General features: G+C 38.6%; 1 long non-coding RNA gene across 2 annotated transcripts in view; it reads left to right on the top strand.

The window, feature by feature from the left end:
• The window catches only part of LOC121083028, a 331,847-nt gene that overhangs the window by 75,405 nt on the left and 236,057 nt on the right, over positions 1–20,385 (top strand). Inside the window, exon 1 of one of the 2 annotated variants that reach the window (XR_005826221.1) lies at positions 12,809–13,185. The exons of the other annotated variant lie outside the window; for it this stretch is intronic. This is a non-coding gene — a long non-coding RNA (uncharacterized LOC121083028). Of the gene's footprint in view, positions 1–12,808; positions 13,186–20,385 lie in introns of those variants that run through there. 2 annotated transcript variants of the gene reach the window in all.

The raw sequence follows: 20,385 nt of genomic DNA, 5'->3' as shown, positions 1-20,385 counted from the left end.
TTATACAATTGTAGCAACTGCTATGACCTATCAATACAGTTCCTTTGCCATGGCTGCAGTCATGGCATTGCTTTATGCCAGATGTGTACACTGTGATTGCACCCATTTAATGTTGTGGTTAAAAAAATGTTATTGCACCTCTTGCAGATTGGCTAAGGTGGTGAAGTTATTGAAAGAAATCAGTCTGAGTTGGAGGATCTTTCTTCACGATGCGTGAAAGGATGTTTTTCTCCTTCCTAAAGTCTCCAGACTGCACATGCTGTCTGCATCCCATTTCCATTCCAGAGTAACACTAGGAATGAGAATGTAGGAAAATGAAACCATCACAGGGTGGTTTTCCGAGTGCTAGTGACTGGCACTAGAATAAACTATGTAGGAGCTGTAAGTGTTTGGCAGAAGTTTAGCTAGTAAAATTGGTGATTCCAGCTTAAATAATATATACATTGTTGTACTACATAATACACTTTATGGTATTAACAGCAGCGAACATGCAACTACTGTGGGTATCCTGTGGCCTAAATTGATATGTACTTTTCAGAAATGATTCTCCCACTCCTTTTTTTTACAGTTTTGTAGAAGTGGATTTGTTAGAATAGACTGTGGAAGGCTTTATAATTATGTATTTTTTTTCTTATTCTAAAACAAAATACAACTTTCCCATTCATGTCTTAAACATTTTGAAGTGGCTAAATCTTTGTTGACTCACTGGTTCTAAAACTAGTATTTTATTGGAATCCCCAATTAAGCCAATTTCTTCCACACTTAGCCACAGAAATGTAAGCCACAGCCTCTGGCCCTAATGAAATCCTTTAAATGCAGTCTACATAGCAAAAGGTTAAGGGGGTGAGGCACAGTTTAATTTTGCAATAACACTTTATGGAAGTCTTTGTAAATGTACTTGCTTCTGGAGTTTTCTAATGCCCCTCTCTCTGAAACTGTAGTCAATTTGCGGGCTAAAAGTTGCTGTATTAAAATTACATACGTGAGGGAGGTTGAAGGGCAGTGGGATATAGGACCTTCCTGCTAAATTGCTGGTCCAAATTGGGCCTTAGTCAATCTCTTACAAAGTTGTCAACACCCAATGACCTATATGAAATGAGTTGGTAGCTTCAGTCTGGTTCCTAGAGAGGTGTGCACATCAGAAGAGCAATCAGCTGGCACTAATTGGCACCCTGGCTAGCAGCCTCAGCAGAGAGCCAAAGGTCTGTAGAGGAAGGGAGAGTGAAGTGCTCTCTCAACCTTAAAGATGGTCCCTCTGGGTCGAAGTTTAGGGCACGTTTGTAATAGCATATGTGGAATTTTGCTGTGCATCTTGTAATGCTAGACCTGAGCTATGGCTAGGGAACGGCACTCCTCAGGGCTTTTGTAGGCCCTTTTGAAAGCTACCGGGCATTTTAAACTCTGAAATCACTTCAGCTTTCCTTCAGACATAAACACTAAGAGAACGTTCACTAAGCAATAGTCTGATATTCTGAGGTGTCGAGTGATGAATAACCACTCCAGTTGGGGGATTGCACTGGAAAAGGGAAAAAGAGGGTGTGTGTATTCCTTAAAGACAAAACTTTCTCATGTCCATGCCCAGCATGTGTAAGTACCTTTGCTCTGCCAATTTTTCTGTTTGTTAGGCCAGAAAGGGTATAAATGAATGCTGCTTAAATATTAAAAATACATTGATTTTTGAGTAGGTTTGTGAAGTTCTGTTTATTATAAAAGCATAGTAACACATGGTCTTCCTACATTTGGAATTGTTCCTAGATCATGATAATGTCAGAAAATTTATTATGGATTATTATCTTCCCAGAATCCTTGCATTTAAGAAGTTTATTTCTTGTATTGTTGTTCTGTTTGCAAAGTTTCAGTCATTCAGGCAGGGTGGAAATAACATCATGAACTTGAAGCCATCAGCCCATTCAGCATGAATAGGGTCACTGAAGTAGCACTAAATTAAGAAATGAGTAATGTACTTACCTAGTATTTTAAGCCAGGCAGTCAAAGGTGATAAAATATATTGTCCAAATTAGAAGTTGAGCAAATTTTCTTTACCTCCATTTACCCTTGAACATACAAATGAGTAACAAGCAGCAATGACAAATGTTTGGTTGTTTGCTAAGCAGAAAAAATACATTCATTTTATGGAGGTTAGCTTGTTTCACAAAACATTTAGTGCTTTCAGAGAACAGTTTTTGGCCACATACATGTTGTCCTTACTGATAAGATGAAATGAAGGTTCTGCACAGAACATGCATACTTCAGAAATCAGAGCATACTTTTTTTTTCCTCCACAGCTCTGCATTACCACAATTACCAATGACCTGCAGCTATCCCGCTCCACGACTCCGCCCCCCCCCCCCCCCCCCCCCCCCCCATCATATAACAAAAGAAACCAGTATCACAGCCATAACTGAAATACTGGAGTTCTGAAAGTAACACCCTTTTTGAGTCATACAGCAGCCCCCTTTCACTACCTCCATGCTCTCTCACTGAATGACGCGGTGCACATTTATCTGACAGACTAAAATTGGAATACCACAAAAAATAAGGCAGTATTTGCATCCCTGAGCATGGGAATATCAACTGTTGTGAAAAATTGATGAGCTTGGAGATAGACTCTGCCCTCAATATTGCTACGGTCCGATGCAAAAAATCACCCTGAATAATGCTGTATGCTTGCGTTTTAATGGTTTGCACTGAAACACAGCGGTGCTCTAAATGTATGAAGTGTTACCATTTGCAAATTCCCACCTGTCCTTTGTGTTTCCGGAAATAGTATCCCTGGCTGCAGTCTGGACGTTGCCCCAGGTGGTGTCTGACTCTTAACCCAAATCAAACAGTAGTTGTTCAGGCTCTGTCTGGCTCTCATGCAGTGGACAGGGAAAACACAACAGCCTTCTAGTTGCCCCTTAGTAAGCCCAGGCAAGGATTTCCCTGAGGAAATCTTCAACCTGTTTTCCTCATAGGCCTCTAGGGTAAGGTTTTAGGGTCACAGTCCCCATTGCCTTCCCTATTGCAGCACGGTCCAGCACACATGATGAGCAGGCTGCACACTGTGAAAGCATATGATGGAAGTTGTACTATGAAGAGAACAAGCACAGGCTTTCATTTTTCCTTTTGCTGGCAGTATCTTGGTAATATACAACTCTGGAGCTGTAAATGGTTTGCCAGCAGTTGAGATGTGGTCTGCAGTCTAGCTCTTAGGACCACTGGCAGGATTCTGTTATTTCAGAGTAACTCAGATCCCTGGCTGATGAAACAAAAATCCCATAGGGTTCCTCTAAGGCTGCCATCAGAATGGGTGCAGGTCCCAGCTGTATGCTCTCCTCAGCTCACTGCAGCAGCATTCCTGCAAGCTGTGATTGTAGTCTGCTCATGAGCTGCCCCTGGAGTCTTCCCCCATCCCATCAGTTCCTCAAGGCATGGGGCACGGATTCAGGCTTGCAGAATCAGGAATTCTCCAAAGGTATTAAAACAAAACTGTTAAACACTGATAATTCCTGCAGAATTGCTGGCTTAACCCTGGTAACCCTGTGCTTAGGACTGCAGCTCTTGATACTGCAAGAGGTGACAGCCTCCATGTCTGTAAAATCAGAGAGGTTCTGGCTCAGATACAAAGAAAAGACTGAAAATATGACAGTGCTTGAAGGTGTGCGTAAACAGCAACAAGCACTCTAGGCAGTATGGACTGTCCTGCTTGACTTTGTATCACTGCCTTCCAAGTGCAGGGGTTTATGCCTGAGACACCCATTTATTTGATCCAGACTTGAATCTATTTATTTGGCCTTTTAGCCTGAACTTTCACTGTCATCGTCTTGGAACCTAATGAAAATAGTGTTACATATTGTGGACCTGAGCAACAAGCAGTGTCTTCTGTGAAAGGGACAGAGAAGCCCTGTAAAAAAAATAAATGGTTCAGTGTTATGAAAACCAAATAACAATAACTAGTAATTTTGACTAATTTAAGAGAATAAATTATATGTTTATTTTGGAGAAAGATTTTTGATATTAAGAACTGTTACATTGAGAATGCTGGTAATGGTGTACTTTCTGAAAGATGGAACCAGCTAACAAGAAAGATTTCTAATACCTGTGCGTATGAATTGTTACTCTCTTCTGTAACAGTTTACAGTCTTATTTTTGAATGCAACATAGTTCAGCTGTTCTAGTTCTCTTTCCTAGGTGATTAAACTAAGCAATGTAACTTTGCACTTTCAGATTTTTGTATGAACCCCATGCCATCTCCAGAAAGTCATGTTAATCCTAGGGAGGACCAAAAAAATCTACTAACATATGCACGCTGCCAAAATAAATGATGGCTGGATTCCTAAGCTAATCTTAGCCTTTGATCTTGTGTATCAGAAAATTTATTTGGTAAAGTAGTGATGAAAAGATTTCTGACCATTCTGAAGTATCAGCTGCAAATAGACTAGACTTACTGATTTTCAAGATAAATCAGGAATTTATTATTTTTCCCTCCCTTTCCAATCCTCAGTAAACTCCATAGAAAGCTTTATAATAAAGCAATTCAGAAAGTAGCAATAGCCATTGTTTTTCTGGCACTTATAACTTTGTATGCGAAATTGCACGATATGTCAGTGTGGAAATCTGTGTTGTTACCTCTGAAAGTAACGGCAGAAAGAGATGGCAACTTTTGTCTTACGGTTTTTACTCATTGGGTATGTTTTTTCCTTCTTTCCTTGATCTACAAAAAAAGTTCACAATTCATGGTGTTTCTGTGCTCAAAGAAAATAACATAAAAGCATTATAATGACGCATGGTCATGTCTTTCTTGCAGTGGATCTCCCGCATGGAACTTGGTCTATTTTTTTCTACATTCTACACAAAAGATCCCTCAAATAGCACTGTTTATTCTCTGGTCATTACTGATCTTGCTTTGAGTTGCTCCCCCACTTGCCTTTTTGTTGCATGGAACTTTCCTTTTCTGGAATTTCCCATTGACTTCATATTTTCAAATGTTTTTATGGTTTCATATTTTAACTGATTTATGGTGGATTTTTCAATACTGTAGAAGATGTCCTTTTATTTTTAACACATAGGGAAGTTTTAGTGTAACTCTGAAGGAGTCACTGAAACTTGATCTTTGAGTCTGTGTTAGATCCTTTCTGAGGAGGGGTTCGTTTTTTGATTTTTCTTTTTTTTTGGTTGTTGTTGCAGGGTTTGTTTGAAGTAAAATACAGCCTGCATTTTGCAAAACACCTACTTCTTTACACTGAATAGCATGTTCTTGTTTCAGGACTTTCTGGTGTTTACAGCCACACACAAAAACAAAACTTAAAGGCTTTTAATAGTTACTGTGCAAAAACTATATGATAACGAAGTCCATGCTTGAAACAGCTTATACTCTAGACAGAGATTTTACAGACCAGAAACTGGGGTACATAAAGATTAAGTTGTTTCATTAAAGATTAAGGATATCTGGGGTGGAGCTCTGCTCAGATCTTGAGACTGTTTCAAGACTTTTCTTCTTTCTTACAAGTGTGGATCATCATGGCCTCATCTGCTACGGTACAAACTGCATTAATTGAAGGAAATTCCAAGTTCTCACTATTCTGTGGAGGGCTGTCACCGCTATATTATTCCTTTTGTTGGTATGTTCTGTCTCTGTCCTGTCTGTTTTGATCAATGGTATGGAAGAGTGTAGTACAGGCCTGAACTCAACCTACCGAACAGTCCCATCCCTTTCTGCAGAGGCAGAGTGACTGCAGGCAGAGTGACCAGATGGGGAAGGTTGCCTTGCCTGTCCACACACTGTCCAGCCAGACCCTGCTGCACTGGGTGTGGAGACAGCTTCCAGTATGTCAGACTGCTGCTGGGCGGAGGCCAGGACCCCTTTGGAAGGCAGAAGGGTGTCGCGGTTTCCACAGGTATCACAAGGCACAGAAGAAAAGGCAAGAGCTTCCAGCTGTGGTCCCTAACCTTGCTCAGGCCTTGAGGGGAGAAGGAGGAAGGGGCATGCCTCCTGCATGTCTGTCACCAGCAATGGCTTGCCTCGTTCAAGCAGTTGTAGTTTGTGACGATGTTTCCAAGCTGGAAAACTGATTTCCTTGTCGCTAAGTGTGGATCAGCTTCAGACTGCAAATCTGAGTTGATGGAGTCCCAAACTACTCCTCTTTGCCAAGCTGTATGGAGAAGGTATTCTTTTGCATGCACTTGAACACAACAGTAGTGAAAATCTTTTAAAAGATTAATAGCAATTAAAATAATATTAAGCATAATCAGTAATCTATTAGTAAAGAATTGTTCCTTGTTGTTTCTTCTGTACTAGTGTGCTTGATAGGTATCAGGTGGATAAAATATATCTGCTTGTGGTGTCTTTGTCCCCTTTCTAGTTTTTTCGGTTAGCTCATGATTTTATTTAATGGAAGAGTCACTTCTCACATATTGGCTTGACAATTTACAAGCATTTGTTTGTGCTGAATTAAGCACATTTCTAAACTTTGTATGTTGCTGCTGACAGTTTGGGGATTGATTTTTATCCCTAGAGAGATGCCTTTTTGTCTTTAAGGCAAATTGAAGTTGACTGCTGGAGCATTCCCTAGTAAGAGAGAGAATCTACTTTAGGGATATTTTTCTACTGAGAATTCATTTTTAACTGAGAAGCTTCAGCAAGGTCATGTTTTCCATGACACACACAAAAAAAAAAAAAAAAAAAAAAAAGGAAAAAAAAAAGAAAAGTTCACAGATGAAGTAGCATTTAATTTAGAGAAAATAAATAGGAGCAAATATTACCAAGCTTTTTTTTGCCCCTGTAGTTCTCTGTCAGGGAAATGTGCCTAGATATGCAGTAGGTAACAATTTTCCAGACTTTTATTCTCCAAGCACATGTTAAATGCTGGTGTGGGCAACGTCAGAAAAAGGTTTTACCCATCTATGTTTTTTCATGTATGTTGTGAATTTAAATTTTAAAAATTCTGTAATGTTTTCTGGGACATTCAGATACTTTCAAGAACAGATTCAGTGCTTGTCCACACTGGCAACATAGGGTAGGGTTTGCAGATGTGAATGGATAAATGTAATGAGCTGTGTGTGAAGATGCAGGATCTCCAACAAAGAGGTGCTTTAGGAAGTCTTTACATTAAGTAGAGCTAGATACTCTCTTTTTTACAGTAGACTCTGTGGCTGGACATGCAGAGCTAAGAGTTACCTTCTAAACTTTCTTTAACCTATATCCACTCATCCTTTGCTCCCTTCATCCCAGTCAGCCTGGCATAGTTTTTTGGATACAAACATATTGTTGCTATATTGACAGGGATGCTGGGATTCATTTATGTCTCTCTCCCTTCAAGGTCTTTTTGGCAGTAGATTTGTTTTATGGGAATATCTTTTACAAATATAAATACTGCTAAAAAAACCCAGTGTCTATGTATATATCTGGTCTGTTTTATGTGGTCAAAATGATTGTTACCTCACATCTGAATAGCAAAGCTGAATCTGACCATCCTGGCCAATGGGCAGGTCTAGTGGATTTTTTTGTGGTGGTACCTGGCAGGTTACTGGTGAGGTGATGGACAGACCTCATTAAACTCTCATTTAATGCTTGTCTCTGGAATGGCTGCACTCTCTTTAATCTCCGTTTTTGCTTTCACCCATACTTCTAAGACCCAAGTGGCTTAAAAAAACCCAAAAAACAAAAAACCAACCTTAGTCCTTCAATTAGGTACCAGATGACAAACTCAAAACTACTTGTTTTCATTTCCTGGAAATCACACCAGCTGAAGCAAGTTTTCCACCACAATGCACCTGAACAAGTTGTAAGAACAAATTTCTTCAAAAAAGTCTTATCCTGCTGGTTATAAAATCTTCAAAGGAGCTGCAGGTCTCGCAGTCTTCCATTAAATCTTCACTGGGATCTTTTCATCAGCTTTTTCACACATTTGAGTCCTAAAAATTAGAGTTATCTTGGTATGTTTCTGGAGACTTGGCTGTCAATTGCCAGAATTTTCATTTGCCTCTTTGATCTTTGTTATCCCTTCTCAGATTCTTCCTGTAATATTTGTGAGTTCTGTTAGTAGCTACTGGATTAAGACATTTGCAAAATCCAAGAAACAAAACTTAAATATTCATTGTACTAAAAACCAAACCAAAACAAAAAAGCACTTTCAAACTTGTACAGGTATCTTGTATACACAATGGAAAACACTTGGCTGGTGTGTAAGACGGGGTAGGTGAGGGAGGAGAGGAAGGAGGGACTGATGTTGCTCAGTTGCAGCTGGTGAGCAACATCCCAGAACTGCCACACTACCAGATCCAGAGGGCAGCCCAAACAGCAAAGAACTCACATTTTCTGCTATGTTCTCAATCCCTCAGTTTTGTTAATCTATTTTGAAGCTTTTACTCAACTTGACCTTGGAGCTTGAATCTTTTCTTGAAAAGAAGTTATCTTTAAATTAGATCATGGCATTTATTAATTCTGTGAAAGTCCGAGCAATCACAGTGTCTCACTTTCTCTTGCTTTTTGTTGCAGCTAGATCAGTTAGATGTTGATTTTTTTGAACTTTACCTTTACTACCTTAATCAAGCTTGTTTCTGTTTTGTTCTTTTGCTTGAAGTCTTCTGGTGTTTAGCATGCACTTTGTTCTCAGTCCTTTTCCATTTTGTGTACGATTATGCACCTAATTAGAGGTAATTGTTTCCTTGTTCCTAAGCATCAGCCAAACAAGCAGATCTGAGCTATATGGGAGGGCTCCATCCTAGGAAAAGTGTAGCAAAGACTGATAATTTTGTATTTATCTCTAGCTCTTTCATTGTTCTGTAGTTGCAACAAATGTGCCTTAGGTGTGTTCTACTTAACTGCACTAAGCTGTGGAAAACACGGAAGCCTGTGTATTCTGAGTCACCAAAGAATAGTAGCATGAATGTTATAACGCTGTCACAAAGGTTGTCAGGGAGGATTTTTTTTTTTAACAATGTTTTAATATTCATTAGCTTTGTATCTTGTTCTTTCTTGGCTTTTATTTGTAATTAAGAATAAATGCATAATTTTACTGATTTTACTGCAACTTTTTCCAACATTAGAGTGCCAGGAATGAATTTTTATATATTATCCAGGATTTAGACAAGATATTTAACTGGGTCTGATCATGACAGAATGCAAATTTCCATTAATTAAGTTTGTAATTCTGGATCAGGAGGAGAACAATTTATAGAGGCAGGGGTAGGAGGAGTACTTTAAGTAGCGGTGCATGGCGAATGAGTTGCACAGCTTCCGTTATCAAAAGGAGCTGCATGTCTAATCCACCAGACTTAGTACTGAAGAAAATGTACCCTGGGATGTCAGGTGTTAAGGGGAAGAATGGGCCTCTTACGTTCTTTGCACTTACAAGCCAGCTGTAACCTTTTGACTCTCCCTCTCTTTCTCTTCTTGAGTTTTGTTTCCTGAAAGGAAAAGGGAGTGGGGGAAGGCAGGGGAAGAAGGCTTAAAGAGTGGAAGATCTGTTTCAAAGTACTGTAGTGTATTTGCAAGCTTTTCCTTTTTTTTCTGGAATTAGTTTTGTTTTGACTTCTTAAAGAAGCTGTTGCTTTTAATGTAGAGTGTTTAGAGCACGGCTTAAGATATGAATGTCTTACTGAGTACCGCTATCAACACTATAAACTTTACACATTCTTCCACAAGTGTTTTGCACATAGCTTTTCTATCTGACTAAAATGAATATAATTTAATTTAAAAGCATAATAGAGGAGGAGAGCTAATTCCCTGAATTAATGTTACAGGTATCGCTTTCTATATTAACCAGTGTTATGCAGAAAAAGAACCACCCAGATAAGAAACCCCTTTTATTCACAAAAGATCCCCTAACACAGCATGATCATATATTGATCACACTTAACTCGGACGCATTCCAGGCCTGAAGATCTGCATATACAAAGAAAAGTTTGTATAATACTTGCACATTTGATCTCCTTGCTATCTCTGAGTTAGTAAGTGTGAAAATTTTGCGTGCAAGAAGGAAGATGCATGCGCCCTAGGTGATGATTTATTTGTTAATAAAATATGCATGTAAATATGTATGTAAAAAGCATGAAAGCATATATGACAGCTAGAAGGAAAAAAAAAAAAAGGCTAATTAAGGTAGGTATCTCCCAGACTCATGACTTTTGAGAAGAAAGAGCATAATTTGGAAAAATACGTGAAAACTTATATTATCCTTCCTTGAAATACAGTCTGTTCTGGGCTGATGCTTATTAGAATGTAAAAGTGTGAACACTAGGTTGGTGTTTACTTTTATTCATTAAAAAGAGTGTCACTCATAGGAGAGTGCCCTGACAATGCTGGAGGAGTTTTATATATTTCTGGCTACCATCTTTGGTTTGAGGACCATGTCCTTCTAGCTTTGCATCTTTCTTCATTAGAGATTATATTGAAAAGGCTCACATTGGCTTTGCTTAGCTGAAATGGAGTGGTGCCAATAGAGGTGTAATTTTACAGCCAGCAATCAGGAAAAGGAAGAGCCCTTAGCCAGGGGACTCAATAGTGCCAGGAGGAGCCATTATTCTATTACTATTTCCAGTGTGGAAGCATTGTTTTAAGTTACATTAAAAACATCCTTTGAATTTCTTTGTTACTTGTGTTGTAAATTTTCCATATCAACCTTTCTAAAAGAAAGGTGTGTGAATCTATAATGTATACCCAAACGGAGTGCTTGAGGTGCATCTTGCTTTAGGAATTGTAGGTTAAACTGAAACCTGAAATTAACAGTAACTCCTCTGACTGAGCCTGGAAGTTCACGGAGATTGGCCAAATGTGAGGTCAGTTCTCCATTTCTTAACACTTGCTGGGAACAACACTCTAGGCAGCCTGTCTCCAGACAGACACTTTTTCCCATTTTTTCTACTATTGGGGACCCCAACGCCTTGTGATTTAAGGGCCCAACCCTGTAAGCTTTCTAGAAACCTTACATTTAGTTGGTTAAAAGAGAGAATTAACTATATATCATGTATATTCATGTGCATGGATTGGCATTTATCTCCTGGAGATTATGTGTATGCTGAAGCTCATAACAGATTTGAATGATGTTTTGGGAGATTTGATGTAGATAGTTTCCTTGGTTTTGGTTACTCAGAAGTCCTGTAGCAATAAATATTTTATATTCAATACTGCTTTAATTCCAATATGTATAGCATGCACTGTGAGCCAGTATTGAAGGGATACATATGCTGAATATTATTCTCACGTTTTATTGATAGACTTGAGTAGGCAAAGGCTTAGCATCTGTGAGACAAGTGATAAAACAATGTCTCACAAAAGATAAAACAATGTCTCACAAATCATTCAGGCAGTCTAAGACACAAATACGAACAGAACCCAAACACCCTAAATCCCAGTGCAGTGTCTTAATCCTGAGTCCATTTTTTTTTTTCATTCAAAATTAAAGTTTCTATGATTATTATTTCTACTGCCGGGGCTTTCCAAGGATTTGAATGTGACCTAATTTATTAAATGCTGTCTTATGTGCAAGACAGAAGCAAAATCCTTACCTCAGGGCACTTACTCAGTGGCCCTGATCCTGCAATCTGATCTCTGGAATGAATGTCTGAGCTAACACAAGCCATGCTGCCTGTTCAGAGAATTTGACTGGGATTTTAATGGAGAAGAGACATTTAGATTGCAGGTTGTCTACAACATCCTCAATGAATTTCAATACATTATTGCTACTTTCCTATAATATTATGTGTTTCCCTGAATCCTTTACAAGCTTTTGTGTAGCTGTTGCTCAGTTACCTTAAGTAAAGTTTGGGCTGAACAGGTTTTTTTCGACTAGGTATAAGCATTGATCTGTGGCTCTGCTTAAAGATGCTTTGTGGTGCACCTTGAGATTAAAGTGCATTGCCCCTGCAGTGCATTGATCTTGTCTGGCCCAGAAAGGGGTTGTCATAGCTCTGCTTTTGAAATCAGGACTCCCTCATGGGTTTTCCCAAGGCATCATCTCCATGTCATTGGGTTGGCAGGATATGAAGCTGAGGGTCTTTTTGAAGTTTTCCTGCACACCAAGGGGTGTAAACTTGTTGTGCGGGAGTCATGGTAAGTTACACCCTCTTCTCCCTGTGTGTTCAATGCAGGGTAACTTACAGCAGTATTTAAATATTCCAGACTGTTTTCAAAAGTAAATTGTTTGCTTTGTTATGCTGGAGTATTAAAATGAAGAATGGAATCCAAATGCTCAGAACTCATTTCTTGCAGAGGACTGAAATACGTGGTCTGAACTTCATGAATTAATTAAACAGTCCTATAAATATCTATTCCTTTGCAGCTACAGACAATAGTCTTATTTTAGGAAACATGATCATGTTCTTCATCAAATATCACTCATGCCGGTATTATGTAGTTTTTGCATAATTGTAAAGCAAATATCACTTTAAAGTCTGCTTGTGTATCTCACATTTCAATCTCTCTTTTTTTTTTTTTTTTTTTTTTTAAGTACAAAAAAGTTAGTTTCCTGCACCAAATGATTTGTTATTGGAAAAGCAAAGTAACATTTCTCTACTCAAAACTCTTCCTCCTGCAAAACTGTGGCACATGGGAAATATTTTCCAGCTTTCAGAGTTTATTTGATTTTGAACAGTTTTGGTTATGTAAGTTTTAATAAGTAGCTTTGGTGTACCCCTAAAGGCACACCCCACACACTTATGTTGTGTGACCTAGGGTCACAAGTAATGGCTGCAAGCTAATTGATTGAGAAAGGCTTGTCTGACTGGGCCCCTTTGAGTCCTCCCTTTACATTCCTAAATTTCTGTAAAGGAGGCACTGGCAGCTTCGCCTGGCGAGAGGAGGGGTTGGGGGAAAGGGAGGAAGTTTCTCAGTTTCTGATTATGCGCAGAGTTTCCTTGTACTGAGCTTATGTTCTCCACCCACTACTTAGAACTCCTTAACAACTTAAAGCTTTATCCCTGTGAGTACCAGAAAAGTGATCTGAGTATTTATTGAGCAGGGAGAACAAACTGCTTGCTCCAGGCAGGGAGAAAGCTTATGGAAATTATATTAGACCTTCAGCAAAGTGCACAGCTGCATCATACAGAAGCTGAGACTCAAACTGACAGGCAAATAAGCCAGATCACGGAAGGGGCCTCTGTGTGGCAGCTCTGAGCTACCAAGTGTTGGACAACTAGGCAAAAAGTGCAGTGGAGCAGGGCAGAAAATAACACACTAACTTCATGCAACTGTTGCTTTTTATGGTGAGTCCAGATTTGAAATGTTTTTGGTTCTTTTTTTTTTTTGAAATGTAGTTATTTTTGTTGCTTCTAAAAACCCTTCCATTTTACCACAGCAATCCTTTTGCAGAGCTCATTGTGTTACAGATTATTTGTCCGGATGTGCACTTCAGTTCTGAATTACACAGAAGCGTACAGGGATAGTCCTTTCCTTGCTGCTTGCTCTGTCTTTTGCTTTTGCTTTCTTCAGGAGACAGGTCCCATTTCTAAAGGCACGCTGCATGGCTTCTGATTTGGAAAGAAACAGTTTTACAGCCAGCAATTAGTGTGCAGCTGCATATAGGTGAATAAGTGAACATAATTTCTGTGCACACTTTTCTGCAGTTTGAGCTTTGTGGCACCTCTCCATTGCTCCTTATTCTGCTTCCTTATCTTGAGAATGTATGGCACGGTCACTATGAAAAGAGCTTTGTGTTTGAATTCCTGGTGAGTCGAAGGGTCAGGGCCTATGAGTTATCTGCCTGCCAGCAAGACTCATTGCTGTGTCCCTTTATTTTTCAAGCTGAAATAGAAAAAACATGTGTCTTCATCCCTTTTTTATAAACGTATTTTGAATTCAGGTTTTACACGCTGTTTGTGTGTGCTTTGTTCTTTTGACAAACTTGGGGTTTGGGGGGAAGCCAGTTTTATTCTATCCATACTTATTTTATTTACTCAAGCCTTCCCGCAGCTTTTTTTGCATTCCTTTGTTGTGATACACATAATTTTTTCTTAAAACAAGATTCAGTGATTCTGATTTCTGCTAAGGGAATAAGGATTTATACTTGGATACATATTTCCATAAATACCAGGGAGCTATCTAAATTTTAGGTAAGTTGTAAAATTACAGAAAATAAGGCTTTTGTAACTTTTGTCTCGCTTAAGGAGGGAAACACAATCCATCTGGACTAGTTCTTTAACAGATTGCATTAGATACACTAGTCATCTACTCTAATGGTAATAAATATGATCTGAGCTATAATATTATTTCAGTTACTGACTTTGAAAAAGCTGCTTTATTAGCACAGCAACAGAATTAAACATTGCATGTTGACAGTAACATTAGAAATATGTTTGCAAAAACTGCTGAGTGGATGAAATTTAGAGCAATAAATCATCGAGGCATGTCAAAGTTACTCTGTATGTGATGTTTTAAGATGTCTGTAATTTAGAGGAAAAATGAGTGGTTTTCCTCCAGCAGAAGTGTGATTCTGTATAAAATCATCTTTATTGTATCTTTCTCAAAATAAATAGCTTTCTTAAAAAAAAAATAAAATCACCAAAGTCAGAAAGTGCAAGAAAAGTCTGAGAATTATGTAGCAGTTATTCAGAGCTAAAGGGAAAAATGTTCTTTGATAGAATAATTCTGATATACAACGTAAGAAAATCATCAGATGAACTGTACACAGAGGGTACAGTCACAACTTGTTTCTTGACCTGTCTTCCTAAGTTTGTATGCTTATCTGAAACTTGCTAGCAGTTAGCAGGAAGCCTGTTTTAAAAAATAAGGTGATGCTTCAGATCTGAGTTGTTCTGACATTGCAGTCCCTTTCAAGTGCAGAAGTTCATGTTGTTCACCTATTGTGTCCATTCTTATTTGCCAGTTCGAGATCTTGAGTTTACCCATCAGTTTTGAAAATATTTTCCCCCCATCCCTTTCCTTTTTAAGACTATCTCGAAGAAATGCTAACAAGTACGGATTTGAAGGCAATGCTGCACTGTAGGATGATCTAAATGGACTTGATTCTTCTTGTTTTCTTACTGTGAATTGAATTCCTATCTATTTTGACTTGGGGTAAACTTTAGACTTTCTACAAGAAAATTCTTGGCTGTGCCCTTGGCACAGTTAAGGGTGTGCTTTTCTTTTAAGAGTTTCAGGGTTCACTTTGAGGGAAAGAAATGTGCCCTCTTACATAACACAAATGTACGACTTTTTTCTTTGGCTATGCTGTGATGGAGGAATACCTGCTGAAGCACTTTACAACCTTAAAAACTGAAAGAAAAACAAACTTTGAGGAGGTGGTCTCTTCTCAGCTTTGGTGGGCTGGACTGCTGGGGAGCCAGCCACCTCCTGGTGGTCGCATGGCACTTGGGGAGCAGGGGCTGGTGGGTGCTCGCATGCAGCCACCTCCTCCACAGCCACACAAACAGAGGATCAGCCTTTTCTGTGCTCTGGGGTTTTCATTGGCAAAATAATGCACCAGTGGTGTTGTGACACCAGATTAGAGGATTATGAAACATTTCTTCATGCTCTGATGACCAACCTGATGAAGGGGAAAGGGCTTAATGAGGAGGCAAAGAATTTACTGAGGACTTTATGCCTGTATCTGTCGTTAAAAGTAGAATATCTGCTCCCAGTAGCTGTGTTCTGTGATTCATGGAAGCCCCTACAATAATGATATGAATGATGATTAACCATGTTCTTACTGACCATTGGAAGACTGACACAATATAATGTGACTGGCAGGAAGTTTAAACATCAATAGTGTATTTCCAAATACTATTTTCTCTTGGAGAAAATCAAAGAATCATGAGCTCAGACTGTATACTGGCTTTTTACATTCTGACACCAGTTAGAGAAAAAAGTGGTTTTGAAAAGATTAAAACACAGTTGCTTTATAACTTTCATTTATTTAGTCAAGTTTAGTCAAGGAGGAACCAGATTTGTTTTGTGAATAACATAGAAAAGTGATTTTGGAGGTTCATTTTTAGGTTTGTTCTGTAGTTCTATGTGGAAAGAGGAAAAACTTTATTTACTAGACATGTTCATTTTATTGACATCTGTACATTACAGAAACAGGTCTCCACGGTACCTATGGATATCTTTACTGTCACATGAGAAAGGGTGGAAATTCAGGACTAACAGTTGATTTTTCTGTCAAAGGGAGGAACTAGTCTGTGCTGTCACAGCAAGGTGATATCTATACTGAGAGATGAAGGAAAATTGACAGGAGCAGAACTGTAGCACTCATGGTGTCAGTGAATCGCAGTGTTGGTAAGACAAACTGAGAAGAAAAAAAAACACCTATATTATATCCTAGCAATTTTTAAACAGTTTATTTTTAAAAGAATTTTTTAAGATAAAGACAGAAAAATTTCTGACATCTTCTCAGCTACAACTTATGATCACATTTTAAAGTTCTTTTGTGACTGTGATTACTTGGGCCTTAAACTTCTTTGATCTCCAAGCTTTATCAATTCAGGAACTGTAGATCTGTTTTAGGGGGGGAGGGCGGGGGAATATCTACAACAACAGTATTGCAATATTGGAGTTTTGGAGTTCAGTAAGTAAGGGAGCAAGAAACAGAAAATGTACACATGCTTGTCCATGAAAAACAAAGAAAGAGAGCAGAGATCTGGTCTTTGGAATACCCAAGCTGACTTTAATTTCCTGCAACATATTTAAACCATCAGCAGAAGACTGTCCCAAAAGGTAACAATGAAGGTGAAAGTGCAGATGAAAGGAGAAACATTTGCCTTGTGATTTAAGTGATTGCAATACATGGGTAAAAAAGAATGGGCACAGAGAATAAGCAGAAGTAATCGGATATGAGGATAGGCACAGTGATAGGACAGAAAGGAACTTAAAGAGCAAAACTGAGGAGATCTAAAAGCAGAAGAAAGATGGCATGAGAGAGGAGAGATCTAAAAGTAGAGGAAAGATGGCATGAGAGAGGAAACCCACCCTCTCTAAAACTGTCCGTCAGTCACTGAGGTGGGCCTGTGCCTTGGCAATTGTCAGCTGACATGCAGTCGTCTGGCTTCAATAAAGGAAGAGACAAAATACTGAGGAAAAAAGTAGGAAGAACAAAGGCAAAAGTGCTGGCTTTCTCCTGGTTTGTTTAGAAGCATTTCCACTGCTGGCATTCAGTTTCATACCTGAAGTAATAAATTCACCCAAGAAAAAAAGGCTGTTCCTTCCAAAATTAGGGTCACATAATGGTTACATAATGGAGAGTTGCATCTGCTTTGACAAGTTGATTTTTGAGCAGAGGTTAAGTTTCTTTTTTCAGCTCCAACAGGATTCCAGCAACTTTTAAAAATTTTTTGTAAAACCCTTTGGAAGGTCTTTTGGCAATTCTGATTCTTGGATCTGGGAAAGATGCAAGCCATTTGCAGCATGATACGTGAGACAACAGACAACAGGCTATCAGTGAAGTGAAGGGCAAAATAAATGGCAATGGATTTTCCTTTACCTCTGCTCTGACCAGACCATCCATGTCTATATTTATTTTATCAGCCAGGCCTGTATCCAGGACTCCATCAAAGGTCCTGCTGACTTTGGCAAGGATGGAGTGAGGCCTTATATTCAATTCACTCATCCGTCAGTTCAAAACAGTATTCACGATGATTCGCAATCTCTGTATGGGGCACCCATAACAGTTCAGGAATTTTCAGTATTCTGTTGGAAATGACACCCATGCTACACAACCAAGGTACACTGTAGTGCCACCTTCAGTTACTGAAATAACTACCTCTCCTTCAGAGAAATGTCCAGTGATTCAAACAATAACTAGTTTTCCAATTCCAGTGTTGCCTTTAAAATCCAGAGATGATATTTTGGTGTTAATTATGTAATCTTAATTTATTTAGCAATATGATAGAAGTAGGTAAGAAATACAGCTTAAAGTACTGAAAAAAGCACATTCATATCCCTCTTCTAAGCCATTTGGAATGAAAATATTTCATTTATACCACCAATTCTCCATATCTCTTAACCCCCAAAATGTCCTATGGACCATAAATGTCATGTGGAAGATGTGTAGGCCCTTTGATCAGCCCTGTTCTGAATAGTGCAGCTTATCGGTGTTAAATGGTAAAGAAAAATTAATTCAAGAGAAAGCCCTACCCTGAAGTACATATCCCATTACTTTTGGTTATTTACATTGTTTCCAAAAAGCAGCACCAGACAGACCTCCTTCCAAGAACAGTTCTCTGTGGCAGAGCTGGTTGAAGGTACCTTGGTGCTCTTTTACTGCCTCTTCTTCCATTTCTCTGATGCCCCTGTAATGATGCCCATCCTGTGGAGGCTACTCAAAGAAATGGTTCAGAATTTAAAAATAAAAAGAAGATTGTTTTTGACCTGGATTGATCTGCTTCACCATATACCCCAGTGGCATTTTTACTAGATCCAGGACTGTGCAAGCAAAAACGAGTAAAGCTGCAGGGGGGGAGACAAATTTATTTCCTTCACTGCTAACCATGGATGTCTAGGTTATTACGGGCAGGCTAGTGGAAGTGCCTTCAAACAGCTATGTTTCCTGAGGGAACTTCACTTTGCTGTGTCTACAGAGTGAGGATCAGTGTCCCCTGAAAATATTGACTCTGGTTTTGGTGTACAGTTTATAAGTTGCTTGTGATTACGACCTGGTTGTCACTGAGCTTCTGTTATTTCTGCCTGTGTATAATAAAGTCCTGAAATAAAGATCTGTGCTTCTAGTAAGGGCGAGTAAGTTATAAAGAATGAAATGAGGAAAATGCAAGAGAAAGTCATCAGCAAGGAACTTTATTCATAAAACACTAAATGTGACACAGCACAGTGACAGAATCAGTCTGTGTTGAAAATACCGTTGTATTTATCATGTGGACATCAGACTGCATTCTGCATTGGCCCCATAAAACTTCTTCCAAGCTCTGGCTGGCAGTTCACAAAAGAAGTTTCTGCAGAAGTACCCAGTGTAGGTGCAGCTATCCTTCCACTGATATCAAGGACAGTTATGTAAGTATAAAGCAAAACCCGTAAAAATTGATTGTGCTAAAAAAGTAGGACTCTTCAAATTCTTTCCTTTGTATTTTTTTCCCCTCTTCATTTGCAGTCTACTGCTAGCCTCTGGAAAGAACAAGAAATTTGGCAGGATCTGGTAATTTAATAACGTCTTAAGTTATATTAAACTGCTTGCTTTCTATCACTTTGCCATTTTTTAACTGTATTTTTTGGCCTGAAATTTTCTATTGTGTAGTCCCAAGCCACAGGTGATTCTTTTTTTCTTTATCTTTTTCTTCTTCTTTATCTTTGTCTTTTTCTTTTCTTCTTCTCTTCTCTTATTTTATTTTCTTCTTATTTTCTTGTTTTTGGTTTTTTTGTGTGTGTGTGTTAAAATTGTTTTAAGCAGCAGAAGTGGGAATAAATTATACTTTTCCTGTTAAAAGTGGAGTAAACAAACTCAACAAAAGTCTTTGAACAACAATTTTTGAAACAATGTCATCAACAGGTGGTTTATGGACTATTTTTAAAGGGCTTGAAGTAAAAAAAGATCTAAATTGTTTTATACTGGAGACGTTATACTATAGCTATTTATTACATGTCTCTTGGCAGTAAATATTAGGGTGCACACTGATATTTTTTTATTTGCTCTGAGGATTATATGACAAATTGGGCATTGCATATGTATAGCAGCAAGTGTCCTTTCCTTAGAGACCATGATGCTGAAAGAGCTTGGTGTGAGCATGTATCCAAGGTTAACTTAGCTGTGTGCTGAGAAGTAAAAGCGCATGAAGCAAGATTGCCATCTTAGGGCATCTCACATGGAGAAGGAACGAACCCTCTCTCCGTCATCAAGTTTCTTCAAGTATTATTAATACTCAATTTTGATGTAGATTATTCATTTTAATGCTGCTGTTGGCTGTTTCCCAGAATTGTTTTGATTTCATTACTAAACCAGAAGTTATGAATTGCAATCAATTTTTACTCTTTTTTTTTTTTTTTTTTTTTTTTTTTTCAGAAAAAGAAGGAATGCCACTATGAGGCATTCTGAGTGAACAGGACTGTTTCATATGGATGTTGGTATATATATTCATATGGTACACAGAGATGCTTTTTTTTAATTATGCTTTCCTAGATTGCAATTGGAACAGCAGCAGGCTGCATTAATTCAAAATCTACAGATGTGTTGGGTTTTTTTCTCCCTCTTTATCTCATGCACCATATACATAATTGCAATAATCTAGGAACTTCTGCATCTCTCCTGACTTTACACCAGGCAAGACAACAGATCTGTGACTGGTTGGTAGACACAAGTCAGCTAACTGGCTGGCTGGGTTCTCCCTGGCAGGACAGGCAGTGGCCACCTCCCCTGTCTCACCTCAAAGCTAGCCCTATTATAAGTTTCTTTTGTTTATTCAGCCATCTCGATTCAAAAGCTTGTTATTTTTTAATCATCGTGCCCTATATGGCTAGATTATCGA

This window comes from Falco naumanni, chromosome 2 (genome assembly GCF_017639655.2).
Source record: "Falco naumanni isolate bFalNau1 chromosome 2, bFalNau1.pat, whole genome shotgun sequence".
Lineage (NCBI taxonomy): Eukaryota > Metazoa > Chordata > Aves > Falconiformes > Falconidae > Falco > Falco naumanni.
This window is presented reverse-complemented; position numbering and strand designations above follow the sequence as displayed.